Here is a 20351-nt window from a genome sequence, read left to right on the forward strand (position 1 = left end):
TACAAAGCATGCATGGTTTATCCTCTCAATGGCCTGTGCTTAATGCTCCCTAGGTACCCTGGGGCTTGGTAATCTTTGAAAGAACTGCACCAAAGTTAGAAGCCTAGCAAGCATGCACAGATAATGGCATTTAAAGCTAGAACTTCGCCTTCCTGTTAGAATAACCCAACTAGCACATTCTCACAATAAAAGAAAATATTTGTCAAAGTTTATATGATTTCTCAGTGAAATATTCTGCAAGCTATGAAATGTAGCCACCTCTAAATAAACATAGCAATGCATAGCATAGCATCCCAAAGTAAAACTGAAAATCAGTTATCTTTTCAATGCAAATGAACATAGAGAATCTCACGTCCCACAGTACTTCCTGTGTCTTCTAAATTCCCATGATTAAATGTTCCAAGTGTTTGTTTAGAATGGTCTTGATGTTAGTCACAGTGTTACAGTGAGAACCATGATATTTTTACAGAGAACTCCAGGATCTGAAGGAGCCACAGAGACATGGTTGTTAGCAGGAGCAGGGACAAGATTTAAAGGTGGATGCTGAAATGATCAATGCAGCATTTTTGTGTGTGTGTGAAAAAGAATGAATAGAAAGATTTGTAATGAGATGAACAGCACAAAAACAAAGGTAACCCATAGAATATCACGAGAGAATATATCCTTCCTGGGGAGTATCATGCACTAATGGGAAACACAGTTAAGTGAAAAAGAATGGATAGGTTAGGAACCAAGAGCAAATGAGCTTCAACCATGTGCTAGGCATGGGCTGGGTGCTGCACACTGGTTGACACTGGACATTAGAAGAAAATTGATCTAATACCTATTTAGTCTCTATTTTTAAAATGAAAATATTTATTTTGAGATTAGCAGCTTCCTCTCTAATGAATCTTATGTATCCTGTATGAATACTTTGCAGCTATAAATGAAAGAAGTCAAATGAGAGTTTCTCTGTATTCACCCCACTTCCAACCCAGAGATTCTTGTAAATGGTATCTGAATCATATCATTACTTGTCTTTTCTTTGAATAATGCACATTTGGATAATGGGCAAGTAAATGTGCATAACATGGCAGAGAATGAGCAAGGTTACATGAGTATAAAATACACTCATTAAAGAAAAAAAAGTTTATCATGGAGGATCAGCAATATTGGATGGGACAGTAAAATGAATATGTACCTATATATAATTAGAGAAAGTATTTCTTTCATCTTTCTCCGTTCCCTGTGGCACTTAAGTGCACAAGAAATGTTCTTTGAAGTCAAGGAGCACCGTCTACTGGATTTGGAGAACATGATGCTGGGAACAATTCAAACGGAGTTTCATTTTCTAAAGTACAGATGAATGTCTTAAGAATTAACAATGTAGAACACGATAGGTAAAAATGAACAATGTGATAAAAACAAACTTGAACATGCTGCTCAATGCCCTTGGATTTCTAATAATTACACTCTTTCTCTGAACCTCCTTAGGGCTCGGGTATAATTAAAATAGCAATTACTGACAACAGCAAGATTTTCTCTCATAGATATATGAAACAACTAGCAGCAACATAAATGAGGATGAATGTAAAGATTATATTTAAAAGTTTCACATCATACTTCATAGAATGATAGCTTTTTTAAAAAGTATGTCTCTGGGTATATAATTTGCAAGTGCATAAACATAGAACTTCCAAGTTAAGAATGCCCCCAGGTAATGAGAATGAGTGCTGCTGTCATATGACATTGGCAAGCCTCTGAAATAGTGCAGCACTGGATTTCTTAACTTTATCTTGCCAGTGTTCAGTGATAAGAATGGAGGGAAATCCATACCGGGCCACGCTTACAACACAGCCCCCAGGGAACCGTGCTCAACCCCTGGCACAGGGTGACATGTCTGATGTTGCTCTGCTACATTCTCTCCCACCTCACACTTTTTCTCCTTCTGAAGAGTAGAGTTGTGAATGTCTAAGACAAAAGTCAGCATCATCACCTGCTTCTAATCAAGATATTTCATTGTTTTCTGGAACACAGACAAATACCAGTTCTCCCTCCAAAGGGACACATTTTCTAATCAGCATGTCACTAGTGAAAGCACCAGCACCCTTTACTCAACACCTTTCCAGCTGAGTTGTATGCACAGGTCGATACCATTTCATGGATAGCATGAGACCAAGCCCATTTATGGATTTACAATAAACATTAAAGAATATTACCATGGCTACATACATGGGGAGAAAGTACAGACACTAAATCTCCAGCTGATTGCCATTTCCTTTTATAACAACCTGGTAGTCGTGCAAATTAGTATAACTCTTGAATGCCTTTAAGGAGCAAATATGAGTTTAGTGGGAGTTGTGGCTCATTGACTTTAGTGGGAGAATATGACTCAAATCCTCTGAGTTTTAGAAGGTGATGAGTTAGTTCAGGTTAAAGCAAACCTTGAAACATAATTTGATTGGTTTTTCCTCTATCAGTGATGGATGCTTGATAATCACTTTCTGCCTATTATATCAATAAATCAACTGCAATTCAATTTTAATCTGTAAATAAAGTTAAATCAGGGCTATGAGCAAATTACATGCCTGCATTAGCTACTTAGAGGTGTCATTACTGTCTGTGGTTATTGAGCCGAATATAGATATTTGAGTTTTTCAATTCTAGTTTCAAAAAAGCTGAGATAAATTTGTTGAATGTTCTTACAAGAAACACCATACACTCTGAGAAATTTGTACCTGCCTGAAATTGCAGACATAAATTATGTGATATCAGAACAAATAAGGATTTCTAGCTTCAAGCACCAAGTGATATTATCTTCAGATTGTCAGTAGGCATGCAGGGAACACAATATAGAATGAAGTTAAATGCTCCTCATGGAGAAGAAAAATGGGACAATAATTCCATCTCGGCCTAAGAAATTAAAGCTAGGAAAAATACACAGTGTGTCAACCTGCCGTGTTGTGCTGTGCTCACAGCGGACTCCATCATACAGGCAGTGTTACAGCACCTAGCACGTTATGAGTGCTCAATAAATATCACAGAATGATATTAACCAGTGCAAGGCACCACAGGCTCTAAATCTCTAACATAATGGGACATGTCTATATGAATGTGAAGCACAGCAGGCTGGATGAAAGCAAATGTCAGCCCAGGAGATAGAAAGGAGACTGGCCAAGCCTCTGTGAGAATGGTGAGAGTTAGAACCACCCAGAAAAAAATGGTGACCACTGCACTTAGTTCTGTTTGTGTGGACAGATCAATTCCTCAGCCTTCTGTGACTGAAATCAACTAAGAAAACCAGAGTGTAATTTTTTTGCCAGTCATATTTGACTCACTGCACCCTTGTGACAAGTTACTGAGAGGCAAACATTCCAGAATGATAACTAATTTCCAGTTAATGGGGGCTATAGAAAGTCATGCATACGGAGCCCTTTCCTCATTCCTTTCGCTGCTGTGGCCACAGCCATAAGTATGCTCAGGCTTCAGAAGAGGCTCGCCTCTAGCATCCACCACTATGGCAAGAAGAAGGTCTGGTTGGACCCCAATGAGACCAATGAAATCGACAATGCCAACTCCCATCAGTAGATCTGGAAGCTGATCAAAGATGGGCTGATCAGTTGGAAGCCTGTGACTGTCCATTCCTGGGCTCGATTCTGGAAAAACACCTTGGCCACCAGAAGGGCAAGCACATGTGCATAGGAAAGCAAAAGCATACGGCCAAATGCCCAAATGCCAGGGCAGGTCACTTCGATAAGAATGAGGATTCTGCACTGGCTGCTCAGAAAGTACCGTGAATCTAAGAAGATTGATTGCCACATATATCACAGCCTGTACCTGAAGATGAAGGGGAATGTGTTCAAAAACAAGCAGATTCTCATGGAATACATCCAGAAACTGAAGGCAGGCAAGGCCTGCAAGAAGCTCCTGGCTGACCAGGCTGAGGCCCGCAGGTCTAAGACCAAGGGAGCACAAAAGTGCGGTGAAGAGCGCCTCCAGGCCAAGAACGGGGAGAAAATCAAGACTTTGTCCAAGCAGAAAGAGACCAAGAAATAAAAGCTCCCCCTTTGTACATACAGGTCTCCATGATTACACAGATCAGCCATTAAAATAAAACAAGCCTTTATCTGAAAAAAAAAAAAAAAAAAGGTCATGCATGCATATTCTGAACAGGAATGTGTATGTACAAGCCTTTATCTGAAAAAAAAAAAAAAAGGTCATGCATGCATATTCTGAACAGGAATGTGTATGTAATTTATCACATGAATAAAAGTTAAAAGAAATCACCCATAATGCCTGTTAAAAACCTGAACTTAGCACAATTTTGCTCCAAATTAAACTTGAACAAGACTTCCTACAGATTTTAGGATATTAATCAGAACTTAAAAGATCTGGACAGGTATTGGACTTTTAAGATAAATGTGATTTTCTTATATCTTGTTTAACTTTTGTGTTGTCAAAACCACTTCCCTCTTTGAATTAATTATTTAAGTTATCAAGCCTTAGACAGGTTTTGTTTGTTTCCTTGGTTATATTATAGGGAAGAGTTGAGGAAAACAGAGCTCACCAGGATACTGGGAACTGATGTAAACACACTGAAAGTCTAATTCCACCAGTAAAGCAGCCAAGAAGACAAACACCGATTCATGTAGAGTTCACAACACAGGATAAGGGGAGCTTAAACAAAGCAAGGAGTGGACTTAAAGGGGATTCACATCGTCTGCATCTGCTTTTCTGAATTATGTGTTAATATAGGTTCAGTGGGTAAATCCTAATGCATATGTTGGAGATGTGTTTTTTATCTCAGAGTATCAGGAAAAAATAGTGGAAAGAAAAGAAATAATTATATATATATATGTATATATACAATATGCATATATTATATATATATGCATATTATGCAGAGAGAGAACACAAAGATCTCAGATTTAGTGATTAAACAAATTGGAAGGTTCAAGTGGCTCACTCTACGACATACAGGACAGTGTATCTAAAATAGCTCTAGGTCAGGCATGGTGGCTCACAACTGTAATCCCAGCATTATGGGAGGTCGAGGCAGGCAGATCACTTGAGCCCAGGAGTTCAAGACTAGCCTGTGCAACATAGCTAAATGCTGTCTCTGCAAAAAATTAGCCAGGCATGGTGGCACACACCTGTCAGCTACTTGGGAGGCTGAGATGCGAAGATGACTTGAGCCTGAGAGGTCAAGGCTACAGTGGGCCATGATCTTGCCATTGCACTCCAGCCTGGGTGACAGAGTGAGACCCTATTTAAAAAAAAAAAAAAAGATAGTTCCATCCATTTTACTTCACAGAAAGTCCTGGAGTTGCAGCCACTAAGTTCATATTCAATTCATATTCAGAATAATCATATTCATATTATAAGTATAGCCTTCTTTGCGAATCTAATCAAAATAGCCAGAGCACCAAAACAGCATTTTCAGTATCAAATTTGAAATAGTCTCATAAGAAGGGCCCTAGAGCCTTGCCTCCTGAATTGTCACATTCACTTAAGATTTGGTACTGTTCTAGTATCAAGTATATTCTGTTTTGCAGACTGGGATATTGTTGTATTAGTCTGTTCTCACAGTGCTATAAAGAAATAGCTGAGACTGGGTAATTTATAAAGAAAAGAGATGTAATTGCTCACAGTTCTGCAGGCTGTACAGGAAGCATGATGCTGCACCTGTTCAACTTCTGAGGAGGCCTCAGAAAACTTACAATCATGGCAAAAAGTGCAGGGGGAGCAAGAACATCTTACATGGACAGAACAGGAGGAAGAAAGAGAGGGAGAAGGCACTACACACTTTTAAACAACCAGATCACACCAGAACTCACTATTGCAACAATAGCACTAAGAGGGATGGTGTTGAACCATGAGAAACCGCCCCATGATCAAATCACCTCCCACCAGACCCCACCTCCCGCACTGGGGATTACATTTCAACATGAGATTTGGGTGAGGACACAGATCCAAATCATATCACTGTTAGAAACCAAAGCTTTACTAAACCAATAGCAGGGCATATCAAACTCTTTTAGTTTTTCATTCATCAGTGGGAAGAAGGTGAAGCCCACAGACAGTAGAATAACTCCACCATTCGCACTTGTTCTCCCAAACCATTCAACAAATGTGTGATCCACGCATCAGAATCAGTCCCCAGCTCTGTTAGCACCTCTCCCTCCACTCCCTGCAAATCTTACCCACCAAACCCATCCCTCATAGTCCCACCTCACCACAGTGATTCCAAGTGTTGGGGAAATGTACCATTCTTCAAAATAAAATGGGCCTTCTTCTTACTTACAGTAATTCTCACTTAACGATCATATTGATTTTGCCATAAAATTCCATAGTTTTAACTAATTTCCATAGTTTTAACTTTTAACATAATTTTGGAAAACTGATATTTAACAAATTCATTCCTATTTTGCTTATCTGGCATTCCTTACCCTGATGAGCAACTATAGTTTATATTCAAAATCTCCTATTCTCTTCCCTGAGAAAATTGTCATATAAAAAGAATCAATATACAGTCTCCTTTCAGAAAAAAAATATGATAATGCCCTCTGTTTCAGAACACAAGCTACCAATCTTTGCCAAGCATGGAACATTAACAAAAGTGGATATGTGGAATACTGGCTAGCACAAACTGAGAAAAGCTCCTAATTTCTCTTTACCATTAGATAAGTAGACTCGAACCCAATAGAAGAAAGTTAATGAGTAGAGGATATTGAAATCTTGGAGACCTATTGACCAGATGTTTCACCACCACTAGAAATAATGATTGCTTGCTAAAAGCCAAGCTGATAGACAGATATTTACTTCCATTGTTTATTGTAAGGAAAAATAAATGAGTAATAAATAAGAGTAATTCCTTACAATAAACAATGGAAGTAAATTATATACTCAGTAAAGGCACAACAGGTTAATTATTTCCAGAGTTACGGAATTTAAATAGAAGAGCATTTGTCTAAAGAGCATCTTGTCTACCATAATATGCCTGATGAGTAGTGGTTCATCCTGTCTATGGTAGGGAAATACTTCCCAGAAGTCCATGATACCACTGTACAGCCTTAATCACTAGAAGTACTTTTCTCTTACCAAAATGTTAATGGTAGTTACCCCTATGGAAGTGGGATGAGGTAAGGGAAGCAGGGCTTTCACTTTTACATTAATTGGATTTTCCATAATGTATTAGTCTGTTTTCATACTGCTATAAAGAATTGCCTGGGACTGGGTAATCTATAAACAAAAGAGGTTTAATTGACTCATAGTTCTGCATGGCCGGGCAGGTCTCTAGAAACTGACAATCATGGTGGAATGCAAAGGGGATGCACACACCTTCTTTACAAGGTGGCAGGAGAGAGAGCCAGGGAGGAACTGCCAAACACTTTTAAATCATCAGATCTTGTGAGAACTCACTCACTATCACAAGAACAGCATGGTGGAAACTGCCCCCATGATCCATCACCTCCCACCAGGTCCCTCCCTCAACACATGGAGATTTCAACTGGAGATGAGATTTGGGTGGGGACACAGAACCAAACCATATCACATAACAACAGTATTTTAGTTTATAACTCAAATAAGTAAGTAACAACTGATTTGAAATCTGATTTCATTTACTTTCCTTATTTTACCTAATAAGAGGCCCAAGGAGCATAGATGAAACTCTTTCCACTTTGTTGCTTGAAGACCGAGAGCAGGTTAACCTCTGTCTTTGCTTCTTTGTAACAATCAGTCTCAGTTCCTCCACAGACATTTTGCTGGGTACTGTTGGGAGAAAATTCTTCATGGATCTCCCATATTTCTGCACATCTTGCAAGCAGAGACACCAGCTGCCTTTCTTCCTGACAAATTTTTTCAACAATGTTTGTGTAACGAAGAGTCTTAGAAGACAGAAATAATGTCTCCCTCTAGAACAAAAAAGGCAGACATCCTTATTACCCGTTATAATAGATTTGGGTTTCCTAAGCTTAGGGTTCCCCTCCAGCAAAGCAACCCACTGGATGTGCAGATGTCACCTGGCCCTCTTTGTATTGCCCTATAGGAATTGGGGCTTGGGGGACAGATGCCAGAAGATCTATAATTTTGGGTACTACTATTACTATGAATAATAAAGTCTTTTGCCTCTGACCCAAGAGTCTCCTGCATTCTTCCAACATCTATGAAACTGCATCAGTCTCATCAAAATCTCAAGACCTTTCACAGGTTTTTGCACATACTTTATACAGCAGAGTTGAAAATATGTTCTTGTTCTTGAGGAGATTATAATCTAAAAATGTCAAACTTGTAAATTTTTGAAATACATATAATTGGATAAGCTTAAAACTGTATTTGAATACTTTCAAAAATAAAATATAAAGAAGCAGAGTTATAACGGTCACAAAGTCTATTCAACAAAGAGGAAAACAAAATCATCAGATACATTAAGGATAAGGGAGCTTCCTATGATCATGAAAGATGTTTTTCCTTCAGTTGGGTATACAAGCTTGAAGGGTTTTAGAGATGGCAGTGACATTTTACCCCCATAACCTATAACTCAAAAGTTCCTGATGTAGTTTGGATATTTGTCCCTACACAAATCTCATGTTGAATTGTAATCCCCAAAGCTAGAGGTGGGGCCTGGTGAGAGGGTTTGGATCATGGGGGTGGATCCCTCATGGCTTAATACTATCTTCATGATAGTGAGTTCTCATGAGATCTGGTCATTTAAAAGTGTGGCACCTCCTTCCCCCACTTTCTCCTACTCCTGCCATGTGAGACACCTGCTCCCCTTCATCTTCCACCATGACTTTAAACTTCCTGAGCACCACCCCCCACAGGAAGCCAAGCAAATGCCATCACCATGCTTCCTATAAAGCCTGCAGAACCATGAGACAAACAAATCTCCTTTTGTTTTAAATTACCCAGTCTCAGACATTTCTTAGTAGCCATGCAAGAATGGCCTAATACAGCTCCTAAACATTTTGCCTTTTATGTTCGTCTATGGGGTATTGATGAGTCATATCATAAAAAGGTTTTCCTCACTTGCTGAATCCCCTGGGTCTACCAGCGTCTACTTTTAGCGCTCCCTCCTGAAGCCATGCCCTGGGCTCAATATGTTGAGGAGCTGATACAGCAACAGCTGATTTCAAAGACTTGGAAAACTTCAATTCAATCAGCTTTACCACTGCTGAGACATTTGCCTTCTTCAGCCAGCACTTGGGGAACTCAGATTTCTTAAACTAATTGAGTACTTAATATACAGCTATAAATTAATCACATTGAAATGTTGCTAATTATCTCATTAGCTCCCAACCAATCCAATCTAAATAATCACTTATTAGGACTCAACTGCTAAATTTCTTTAAGTATTGATTAAACTATGCTATAAATTACGTATGCAGATAACATTTCTGTGTAATTTTCTGGAAATCCATATATATAACGAAGGAGTGTGTGTGTTTCCAATCAGTTTTTTTTTTTTTTTTTTTTTTTCCTGCAACATATACAGCAGTAACTGCAATTCATAGCCACATGAGTAAAGTAAGGTCAGAACAAATTTTCATCCCACCAGTCCCAAGGCAGACTGATGAGCACAAAAGCTCTTTGCTCTCCCTTTTTTTTTCCCCCTGAACATCTTGACTGGCAGGCTGGGAGATAATCCTGTTCAGAGCTAATGTGTAGTAACAAGATTGAGGGAAACTGACTTAAGAGGCTTGCATCTGGGCCAGGACATATTGTATCGATGCCATATTTAAAGATGTTCCCTCTGTTCACCTCTGTGAAGATAAATGTCTGAACACTGAGCTTAAAAGCAAAAAGTGAGAGAGACACTCAGAGATGGGTGATGAATTGTCAAACTGTGGAAAAGAGCTTTCACCAAAGAAGCATGTTTGCTTTGTACAGAGGCAGGGAGTAAAGAAGAAATGGAGAAAATAATTAAAATGCTCTTCCTTCTTTAAGCTCTGTTAGCTGGAAACCAAATTCTTAACGGGTGTAGAGGAAGCTCAGCTATTTTAACTCATGAAGATGAACCCGCTTGAGCAACAAGAATAATAGAATTCAGCCTCCTGTGCCCAATAAAATAGGCCAAAGGCCTGGCTGTGCAATTCATTTGGCAATTCATCAGCACTATCCCATGTAAAAGCATCTATAATCATAAAATGCTATTGCAATCTTTTATCAGCATTTAACCTGATAGTCACTCTTTTCTCAAGCTGGAGTATAAGAATCTCATGAGTATGGAACTCTCTAATGCGTCTTTGTTTTCTTTCTCTGCAAGGCTTAGTTCTAAGCCTTTTCATTAGGGCAATTTCAATGAGTAAATGTTCATGTGATTTGCTGATGACATTTGAGAATTTAGACAGTAGCCTAATGGTGGAATTCAAGCTTTTAAACATGGGAATTTAAAGGTGAAGATATGCCCTTTTCTTAAAAGCCTAAAAGCCATCAATCATCCATTTAGTTTGCCCAAGCACAATTTTGGAGCCTAAAGAGACAGACAACAACAGGTGGCCTAGGACTCTGGAAGTGAACGTGAAGGACCACCAACATCAATACCCCGTAGTTTCCACAAGGTAGGGATTGTGACAATATACAGTTCCACTCTACTGAGTTGCAATGAAATGTGTGTGATCAGCAAATCAGTGTAACACTAATCTTAAGTTATGACTCTTTGCAATGAGCTGAACTACTGTATTGTCAGAGTACCTATGAGCTTCTTGTATTCTCTCTGGATAAAGCTACGTGACTTGTTTTGCAGTTCTCTCAGTATCTGTATTCGCTGTCAACTTTGGTGACTTTTTTCAAAGATCTACCAGTCTGCACTTTAGGCACTGCATTTAAAAGTATGCATCAAAGGGCAACATGTCAATGCTGCCAATGACATCAGACAACTTATAGCATAATTATATTTTTCCACAGATTAAAAGTTGATCATACTGTAAGCTTCATGAAAGCAGGCACTATATGTTTTCTTCCTTCTTGAGAAGCACCTAGAATTATATCTGACATATAAAAGACTCTATAAATATATACCTAAATGAATGAACGAGTAAAACTAACTTTATTGTACTTGTGATTTGAAAAGCCTTCTATTAGTCTATTTTACCAGATAGATTTTGCTATACCTAAATTGTCTTGAGAGTGTCTCTATGCAAGGAGTTTCTTTTCTGGAATTTCTCCAAAACATGAACCCTCTGATTCTGACAACTTCAAATATCTTTAATGATTTCTTTAAAGAGCACTAAAATGACAGGCTACTAAAAAGGAGATAACTGTACCAACTCTTTTTGTGAATAGACTTAGCAAGCATTTAAGGAGCCTTAACATCAATCTTCCACAGCTAGATTTATAACACATTCATTTTATGAATCCCTTTGACTTGGATCCTAAAGCCCCTAGGCACAATTTTGCAGGGAATTCCTATGACACACATCCATTAAACTGAGAAGCAGGAGATACAATTCTCCTAGAGGCTGGTAGTCACCTACTTTGATTATTCTGCATAGTAAGACAGGTTAGGTTGTCAGGTCATTATCTGATGGATATTGCCAACGACAGGAAAAAAAAACAGGGCAAGGGGGCCTTAATATTGAATAAACTGAAACATATCCAAGCCATGGGAAATATTTTATTAAACTAACAGTAAAAACTAGAGTTAGTGTCTTCAGCATTCATTCCAGTCTAAATGAATATTCATTTGTGCCTTTTTTGGGATATTTAATGAATCTATGCTTTATGAAGAAAATAACATGGTAAAAAGAGCTACTAGACTTTTCATTTTGCCTTGGAGATTGGCAGAATTATTTTTAAGGTCCTCAGGTCTCCCTGAATAGGTAACAATTTTTAAAAGACTTGATTGCATGAGCCAAATGTGACCTTGAATGAGTTCCTGTCATCTCTTAATAATACACAAATCAAATATCTTTACCACACCTGTATAAATTTTTAAACATTGTTTTGATATATATCCCTTGACATGCATATTTGCAAGCCCATCAGCACTCCCTCCAAAAACGCTTTACAATTAAATGTAATTGTAAATGAAATCAAAGGGTCATAGAAGTCTATGGTTGGTAGATACCATGTAATCATCTTGCTAATCGTCCCTTCCCCTGGACGTGTCATTATAGAGTAACCCTGACAAATTCTGCTTTAGTTTCTCCATATATGAGGAGCTCAGTAGCTAGCAAGATACACTTCGTTACATAAGCAGCAGTAGATATGAAACAATTATTTCCCATAAAAATAACTTCCACTTCTACATCACTTCATGCAGTTTGCACTGCATTTCCACAAACATCATCCCATTCTAGCTCCAAGACACTGTGGTCAAGTAGGAATTATTAATCCTAATCTCCAGGTAAGAAAATTGAAGCTCAAAAATATATAAATATAAAATTCTAATAAAATGGTCTAATTTTCACATTTCAATCTATGTAATAAAACCAAGTATAGATCTGATAAATATATGCCCTTGGGATCTGTCTTCATTTCCTTCAAAATGCATCCCTGGCTTGAGTCAAATAGTGCTTATTTAGATCCTGATGAGGCTATAGAAGTAGCACCTTCTTCTGCTTAAAGAGGTCGGCGGGGGGCGGGCGGGTATAATTGCTACTATTGGAATAAGCATGGTGCTAGAACAGCTGTTCCCACAGAAACCAAGATGGTTTGGCATATTAAAGATCCATAAAGAACATATTAATGACCTATCATGTCTTCACAACTAAAGATACTAAATGTAAAATAGTAAGCTGAGTAATGGAAAAACGCCCTTTTGAGAGGATTTTTTTCAACAATTTATAAAGCAACAGGCAATAAATGGTATCTCAAGTGCAATCATGATCTTAAAGTAAACTTGAAAGAGTAGATTCTATATTTTATAGTATTTTCTGTCATCACAGGCATTCTTGAATGTGCAAGTACTGTTCTGCCATTCAGCCAGGAGCTACATGTAAGGAGTCCAGTCACAAGCTTACTGATTTTCCATCTTAGGATACAAAAGAAGTCACTTCTTCAATTAGAGTACAATGACACTAATGAATGCACTCTGGTTGTTCCCTTTCTTACAAGACTTTCTTATCTGGCAGCTCTACTGATGTGATGAGAAGGCGATTTGCAAGTCTGATTTGGAAGTTTTTTTGATCACAAGAGACTAGGGAGTATAAAGTCTCCGCTTACAGTCTTAGGGACATTATAGAAAATTAGCTCTGGTAATGTATTGAAATTATTCAAATAGAAATAGACTCTTAACTTTGTGATCCTTCCTTCTTAACTTGCACAAGAACTGTGATGTAAATGAGAACTCTTATGGTTATTCTCTAGAGACTTCTGTTTAGTAACTGAATCTCTTCGAATTTTGCATTATACAGCTCTCTCTGGTCAGTGGGTGGGAATAGAAATAGAGATATTGTCAGGTCTTCAAATATTCTATTCATTTCCTTGATGAATTTGAATCAACAGTTCTAAACAAGTTTTAATACTCAATTGGCAAGATTTGTATGCAGAAAAGCTAACTGCTTTACTTTATCATTTTGTACATATACATGACACCATCCATCATATTGCTCTCCCATATTATCTGAACATCTTGAAAGTAAAATAAATAGTCATATTATTATAAGAAGTGTTATTTCTAGTCTACATATACTAGAAGATAGAAAATCCTAGATAAATGCTGTATTAAGCAAACTACAGCACTAAAGTATTATTCATGGAACTAAGCATAACGATAAAAGCAATCTACTGATAATATCATGGATAAGTAAATGTGGAAACAGTCAGAAAAATATTTCTTTGCTTTATGGTGCAAAAAAAGAATATAGTCAGCCTATTGGTCCCTGAAAGACAGATGCATATAATGTAGTCTGTTCCACTATAGAGCACATTCTATTAGACCAGTAGTAAGGCTGAACTTCATCAGTTTTTGGAGGGGCCACCTCAACTCCCTTTCCATCTGGGTGATTGAGAGCACTGCCAGGTGGAGATTGGCCAGGTGCACTGAAGGAGAATAAGATGTCAGAAAGGCAAAAGGTAATTTGTTTTCTCCTCTGGGGTAACCTAGATATGTTCTTTTTCTCCAAACTGTTCAGTTTCAAGAAAATATGCCTATGCCAAGTTTTGAATTATTAACAAGTTTAACATCCATGTGCCACCTAATGCAGATGCATTTGGAGGTAGGCGAAGATCAATTTTCTGTTCCTAATTTTTAATTGAGTCTAATGACCAGCAATGACCTAGAAGGCCTTCAGTCTTGGGAGAAAAAGCATTAAGCAGATCTGGGGGATGACATACTTCTCCTTGCATGAAGATTTTTTTATTTCAGACTCTGTCCCTGAATCTGCCAACATGACAATGCTCTTCAATAATAAAAAGACGTGTTCTGAGCTTCTGCAAAGATGACATCTGCTTGAGTGACAGCCTATTCCCGCACGCTGGTTCCTCGGCTCTAGTTACACAGCAATCTGTCAGCCACTTAGATGACATGCACTCTTTAAACCATTAAAGAGTTAACATACATTGTTTTTTTTAATCTGGTAAAATAAATGTCTGGCCATAATTCTTGGGGTGGCAAAATTGCTCTCCAAAATAAATAACACTATTGAAAGGTTAATTACTTGATTAATGTGTATCTTCCTGCAACGCTTGCTCTTCATTTAGACAGACTGAAGAATCTCCCTCTATATCTTATTTTAAATATTTTCCTTTCCTTTACTTTCTCTGTTTGTCCAAAGAGATAATTTCTGATGGGTCTTCAACACATAAATCAAAACATTATTCTACTTTTTTTTGTTGTTATTGTTGTTTAAAAGATCTGCTTTCATTATTGACATGCAGATAACTTGACTGAAAGTGGATGAGCCATTTTTCACTCCCCTCCACGTGGGTAGAGCTGGGAAATATTTCTCTTCATTAAGTAAAAAACATTTTACTTTTGGTTGGCATGAAAATGACATAAGTGCTCTCCTTCACTTTCTGAGGCATCTGGAAAGTGAAAACCTTTCAGCACACGACACGAAGTCAATCTTTTACACTCTCGTTAACGTTAAAGGTGACCATGTGGGCAAATTTACGTACATACAAACATGCTTTATTCAGAATCCAATTAGCAATCAGCATTGTGTTGCTTTTCCAGAGCAACTATAAAAACATAAAATAATGTCAGAAACTCAGCTTGTATGTTTGAAAAGAACTGTGGGCATTAAGGGCAAGAATATTATCTATTTACTCCATCTGAAGACCTTCCACAAGATCAGTGGTAACCCTACAGACAGACTCAAGAGTGACTGTGCTGTGGTCAACAGAACTTTTAGATAAAATTGGTCTTTTGCCCTCCTCTGCCTCTGAAGTTTCCAAAACTTTCTGAGGAGGTGGAAAACATACATGCAGGTATGAACAATCAAAGAAAACTTTCACTTTGTGGATTGTATTTCCATAAGAAAACGCTCTATGTCACTATGCACAGGATGGATCTGCCAGCTAACGCTGGTAGAAGGAATGAACTATGGTAGACTGAGGAGAGGGGAAAAAAGTGGAAGGAGAAAAAGATAAGGGGGAGAAAGTAAAAGAAGCAGGAGTGTACTGGATATATTTCCAAAGGAATCGACAGAATGTGATCACTCATGATTCTGTTTTTCTAAAACATCTACAAAGCTTCTTCTCTTGATCTAATAAATCCAGTGAGAACACATATTTTTATTTTCCTACAAATTTGATTTCCTTTATCCTTTAAAAATAAATAAAATATGTATGTCTAAATCAATTTTAGTAAATTAGGGAGGAAGACCTACCAGAAACAGAAGACACTCAGAAACATCTTTCACAGATAAATACAGAGAAAATGGGACAATATATTAACAGGTATTTTAGAAATACCTATTGGAAGAAACTTTTACATTCAATGCATTCACAAAATTTGCAGTTATGCCTCCTACTTTTGGGGGGATGGAGTGTAAGATTGCATAGGCAAATAAAAAGTATCACTCTGGTTTACTATGAGGTGGTGGGTTGAGGGGACTTGCTGGGGTATAGTTATCTGGATCTCCAAACAGGTCCGGTGAAAATAAAACTAATGTTAAGTGCTAGTAGGAGAAGTAGCATCAGGAAAGAGGAAGAAAGAAATAAAACCAAAAGAAAAGGCCCACTGATCCTACTGTATTTGTTTTCTACTATTGTGTAACAAAGTACTACAAACTCTGCAATTTAAAACAACACAGATTCATCATCTCATAGTCTCTGTGGCTCAGAAATCTGGACACAACTCACTAGTTCCTCTGTTCAAGGCTGCAATCAAGGTGTCAGCCACCCACATTCTCATCTTGAACTCAGGTTCTTCTTCTAACTGTATATGATTGTTGGCAGAATTCAGAATTCAGCTCCTTGCAGGTATAGGACTGAGGCCCTCAGTTTTTAGAGACCACCCATATTTTCCTGTTATGTGATGCTCTTCATGGGCAATTTATATCATAGCAGCTTGTTTCTTTGAGGTTATTGGAAGAGTCTCTCAAGTGCATGCTAACAAGACAGAGCCGTATATGCACGTAGGTAGGTAGACAGACAAACTAACCTAATTATGGGAGTAACATCCCATCATCTTTGCCATATTCTATTGGTTAAAACCAAGTCATAAGTCCCACCCACATTCAAGAGGAGGGAATAATACAGGGTATGTCCATAGAGTTACCCTAAAAGCTATCCGACACAGCTGTGAAAAGAATTCCCCACAGCTCATAATAGAGAGAGCATTCCTTACATATCCAAGGAGCCTTTTCTTGGCATGCAACCTCCTATTTAAATGCCAAATCAGTCCTTCAAAAATATTTATTTCTGGTTCTGATCATTTCTCAAAAACAAAATGAGAAATATTCTAGTGTTCAGTGGAATGTAGTTGTTCATCAGTGTGTAACATTATGAAACAATGGTGTGAACCTAGTTGATGACTGTTTCAAATTATGGCTTAGTTGATATTCTAAGATGTCTTCAAAAATGCCTTCCTAATGTTTTGTTTCTCTGATAGGAATGGCTTATCATGTGAAGACAACTGTAAACATGCAATGAAATGACCTTATGAGAAAATTAATGTCTCTATCCAGCACCAGGATGTAAAAGGCTAGAACCCAATGGTGTGTTTGAACAGGTTGTTAAGGAGACAGGAATGTCCATGCCTCTGTTTAAATGCTGACACAGACTCCGCTAATATATGCTGCTTTCAAGAAAAAAAAAACAGTATTGACATCTTATCCAACTTACTGAAACTAGTATTTGATAAATTATACAAAAATGAAATTGGTTAGCACAGGGAAGTTTTAGATGCACATTTTCCATAAGCATTTATTTAACTTAAAAGCAAATAAAGGTATATTTTGCTATTATTTTGAGGTCAGCCCAAAGCAATATTGAATGTATTTATTACAACTGATGGGATTTCCCTGTTGTCTTTCAGAGTGTACCATCTATGATGTCTAGTTTTGTTTTCTTTAAAGTGGAGAAAGAACACACTAACAAAGTACAGGTTTTTAAAGTAAATGTTCCAGATTTTAATATTTATTTATACATCTATTTGAACAGCAATTGTTAGTAACTCACCTCTACCAAATATTTCAAAAACGTTTTTCAAAACGATCAACTCCCTTCCATTCTATCCTTATATTTTATGAGTAAAATGCAATTAACTTGCAAAACCACCATAACCAGTTCAAATAACATTAACAGGTTTAGGACCAAGCCCAGCTAACTTTTGGTAATGGTCTTACCCTTAAATCGAGCAGTCTACTAGGCATAGCACTCACGGAGTCCTTTGGGTGATAGTATGCTCCAAGAAGGAATGAAGAATGTCATTTAATCCAGTAGGTCGGTCAAGGGAAGGTCATTTAAAGGGGCTTCTGCTCTTCAAAGATACAATCAACATGCACACATTAAATATTTGTTGAACTTCTACTATGTGCTAAATCACAGGAATAAGTGCCTGCTACTCCTCAGAGGAAAAAAAAATGATTGTTGCCCTTGAAGATCCCAGTACAATTACTTCGAAAGATACCATTGCATTTGTGTGTTTATAGTATACAAGGGGTTGCTATCTGTTTTAACCCTAAAAAGCTTTTGATGTTAGCCTGGATTCTGGCAGGTGCTGAAGAATGGTGAGAAATTTGCTGAGGTCCTAAGGTTATTGCTTGATGATTTATGACTCATCAGTCCTTAGTTGAAAGTGCCCTGTCAAATTCATTTTTTAACACCAACAAATATGAGGTTGAATTGTAAAATAGGTTCCATTTAATCCAATTTATTTTATGTAGCTGTGCTCAAGGATGCATGAAGGGGCCTCTGCTACATAAGAAATTCTTTCAAAGAGTATCAGAGATGAATATTTACCCAAGAAAAACCACAGGGGTATATTCCACTCTCCTCCCCTGCACCCTCTATTTAATCGGTCACCAAATCACATCACTCAAAACTGTCTATCCTCCCCACTAATTTATGTCCCTGCTTCCCCCCACCACAATTTTCCATGTCACTGCTTTAGTACAATCCTAATCTCCCAAAAAATTCCCTATCCTCTTCCTGACCCCAATCTCCTACCTCCAGCCCACACCCACAGAGCTTCCAAAGTTCACAAACCTGTTATTACTCTCATTTTTAAAGTCTACTAAGGCTTTCCACATTCCAAAGAATGGTGGATAAGCTTCTCCAAATGGGACATGGATTTACCGTATTTTACCAGCAATATCTATGATTGTTTCCACCCACGTGGTCTAATTGCAGCTTCATAAATCCATCTCCATTTTTCTGCAAGAATACAAACTTTTTAAATCATTTTGTATCATTGCAATTCTGTTCTGTGTTTTGGAAGCACCCCTTTTCCTTAAATTTTTGGCAAACCTCCATACATCCTTCAAGATCAACTCTTTACACTCTTACCCAAATCTTTCCATGCAGTTTGGCCACAAAATTTTAGGCAGCTCTCTTTCATAGCACCAATTCTATTGCACAAGTATTTACTGAATCTCAAACAGTGGGTTGGGTTCTAGGGATATAGTAGTAAACAAAAACATTGTAGTATACTATTATTTGTTTATTTATTGTATCTATTATGTTTTAAACCCTGAGAGAGCAGGTACCATATCTTACTCATTTTTATATCAATCACAACTATTTAATACAAGGCACCCATACCAGGCACTGTATTTATGTTTATTGAATGAGTGACTGCACATTAATGGAATTAAACATAATGATAACATAGTTTTTGGTTTTTATTAAAATGTTTCCCATGAACGGTCCTCAGGATTTTAGAAAATACATGGGGGCAGTATTCTGAAGTGAATAGCCTTGTTGCCCTATGAGCTTTTTAATTGCAAAAACATTTTTCGGTGCTTATTGAAATATGTTCTCATTAGTTTAAAAATCCAAATGGATAAATATGTCTATTCCCATGATGTGTGGAAGTGCAGAAATTGTAGAGATCAATCCACCATTTGGTATCATATACATATAGTAAATAATCAGATTCAGATTGACGTGGATTTTCAATGAATTGGCTATTTCTTGTTTAGGCAATAGTTTTAGAATCATATTTATGCTTTGAAATCTTCTAATTGGGGTAGAAGGTAGATTATTAGTTCCATATCTTAATAGAAATGTAAAACTTTTCATATTAATTGCAACTCAGCAACACACCTAATTTCTTTACCACTTACATATCACATACCACCTTTACAATATGTACTATAGTGATAGTGTAATTGACATGCAGTTAGAACATTTTCCCTTTTAGTCGATTGAGGTTTTCGTCAAAGCTTTTAAAGATAATTGAGGATCATAACTTTCTGCTCATTCAGTTTCTTGAAAATCTTATCTACCTTTGATTATCTGGCAAACCTCTAATGATAGCTGTTAATTTAAATGTATGTATTAATACCTTGCCATAAGTGTAACCAGAAGTTTTAAGACAATCCTTTATCTTGCAAAAAAGTAAAGATGAGAAGGGGAAAGAGCCAATATTCCTAAATTCATCCATTATAAAAATGAATTTTCTGTTATTTCTGGATATTTTGGCAGAAAACTTCAGTGAAACACTAGTTGTGAACATTAAGATGTTTTATTAACTTGGAAACAAACAGTTACCAAGACCAACTCTGATCAGAATGTGCAATTCTTCAGAATGCATTGCTGAAATAATAATTTGCTATGTGTGTGGTTTACTCACTGAAATCCCTGAAGATATTTGGACCTTTTGATCATTAGAGCCTGTTATCACTATAAATTTTCAACTACTAATTTCACACATTTGAATCAGTGTCACATGGACACTTTCAAAAGCAGGATGATAAAATCTAAGATTTTGTTGGGAGCAATGTAAGTAATTTGGGATTCCAAATAGTGTATTATAA

At 37.3% G+C, this 20351-nt stretch overlaps 1 pseudogene; it reads left to right on the plus strand.

The window, feature by feature from the left end:
• The first annotated feature begins 3450 nt into the window (after positions 1–3450).
• LOC112626897 lies at positions 3451–4035 on the plus strand (annotated as a pseudogene).
• Positions 4036–20351: the final 16316 nt, after the last annotated feature.

Source organism: Theropithecus gelada, chromosome 6, assembly GCF_003255815.1.
Source record: "Theropithecus gelada isolate Dixy chromosome 6, Tgel_1.0, whole genome shotgun sequence".
Classification (NCBI taxonomy): Eukaryota; Metazoa; Chordata; class Mammalia; order Primates; family Cercopithecidae; genus Theropithecus; species Theropithecus gelada.